The sequence below is a fragment of the Acartia tonsa genome, chromosome 2, assembly GCF_053477335.1.
Source record: "Acartia tonsa isolate MP-2025a chromosome 2, ASM5347733v1, whole genome shotgun sequence".
Classification (NCBI taxonomy): Eukaryota; Metazoa; Arthropoda; class Copepoda; order Calanoida; family Acartiidae; genus Acartia; species Acartia tonsa.
The window spans coordinates 41,103,336-41,105,556 of NC_137261.1; positions in this window are offsets into that span (position 1 = coordinate 41,103,336).

A 2,221-nucleotide genomic window follows, 5' to 3' on the forward strand; every position below is an offset into this window, starting at 1 on the left:
TGTTAGTTTTGATTATTTTTCTTTATTTCCATTATATTTTCATACATAGGCGCATCCTAATAGATATAAGAACAATAAGTAGAAATAAATAATAAATATTTATGGGACAGAAAAAAGGTTGTCTTTTCTACTAAGTTAACTTCCCCTGATAGAAAACCAGGGGTGTGTATTTTCAAATTTGACCCTGCTGAGGGTGGGGGGGGGGGGGGAATAAAAAATATGTGGTTGGGGGAAGAAAAAAATTAAAATTAAGATAACTGGAAGCAGTTTTTTTTTCTCACCTTTTTGGTGAAAAAAACTAAAAGAATGTGCAGGGACCCCCTCCCAATACGAATAAAATAAAGAGTTTTGAAAATATTTTTCCATTTTATTTCCTTCTTTGCTGGAAAACACTAGGAGGGGGAAAAAAATAAAAAAAAATTTGCAGCCGGGGAAAAAAAATAAATCTTTTGCAGAAAATACACCCCTGTAGAAAACATAACTGAAACTATGAAAACCTAATAAATAATTCGAGTGGTAGGTTCAAGTCCTAAAAAATTGTATTTTAAACGGTAAGACCTCGCTAACTTCTAGACTGCTATGGTTCTTAAAAGGAGTCTTCCAATATATCTAGATTCATGACATCCAGCTGGTTTTTTCATGAAATGGTTGCCTTGCCTTAAGGACCGATTATATACATAAAGGGTGTTTAAAAAAAACCAATCGCTTCACTCTTTTCAATATAAACTTTACAGTTTTAGTCAAAAACTAACAAAAAATTACACAAATCATGTCCAAGCAATGATAATGAGAAAGCACTATTGAATTTTGATTTCTACTAACCTCTCCTGACCACTACAGCTCGAGTCCTAGCCCTTGTGTAGAATTTTTCCTTACGTGTAGATTGAAAATCAACAAATCGTCTTAAGTACTTAAAATCTTGTAGATAGACCCCATAATGTTTAGAATTTTTGATGGGGCATGTCAAGACCTTTCTATATACATCTTAACCAGGTTTCTAACTCAATCCTAGCCAATTTGGCATAAAAAAGACAGACCCATCAAACATTTAGACATGACGGGTCTCTCCAGTTCTTGATGTTTGACAGATCTTTCTTTTTGATGTTAAATGGCTAAGATTGTGGTAGAAACCTGATAAGGTGTCTATAGAAAGATATTGACATGCCCCATCAAAAATTCTAAACATTATGTGTATATTTGTAATAAAATATGCACTCTCCACGTAGAGAAAAATTTTCCACAAGGGCTAGGATTCGAGCTGCAGTGCTCAGAAGAGGTGAGTAGAAATTAAAATTCAATATTGTTATCTCATTGTCATTGCTTGGACATGATTTTGGTCATTTTTTGTTAGTTTTTTACCAAAACTGTAGGGTTTTTATTGAAAAGAGTGATGCGATTGGTTTTTTTTTAAACACCCTTTATTTCATCTCAGGAATTAGGTATAACCAATCAGTGAAAAAAATCTTAAATAATATTTGAAGGCGAAATGGAGAGGTCGTAATTTTTACGATGTGTTGCCCCCAAGCGACAGCTGAAAAACACGTATAGATTTTTTCCCGAACTAATTTCGTTATTGATATAAGCTGATTTCATCTGCAATGCCGTTAAACATGCATGAAGTTTGAAATTAAATTTAAAACTCATTTATTTAAAATTTAGGGCATTACAGAGATATTTGTTTGTACTTTATCTACGGTAATTGGAAAGGAAGTTGTATAAGTTAGGAAAAAGAGCATAGAAACCAACACAGTTTATTACCAATTAGTCTTTTAGATAGTTTTCCATCTTGGATGTTAACAACCTCCCCCTTCATTTAACGTGAAGCGTTAATCGCTTCTTATGTGACAGGTTCTTGTTCTAGTTCTATTTACACCTCGTCATGTTAAAGACGATTAGAGTTTTTTACAAATTCATCGAAGAATTAAAACAGTAGCTTATCAAACTTGAACAAACCGTAGCTGCAAACAAAACATGAACTGAAAGGCGAAAAGTCTTACAGAGCCAGTTGAATTTCCTGTGATGACCCCAGAAGTTTGTGTGTGTGTGGGGGGGGGGGGGGAGTTTTTGCCGCTTACTGTTTGTTAACACAAAATCTATGTATATGCAATATTTTGCAACCTACCCAATTTTGAACTTTAATTAGAAATTAGTCTGCTTCTTGAAATTCATTTTATGCATCAGATTTATACATCAATACTTTTTCCGCTGTATATAAACAGGT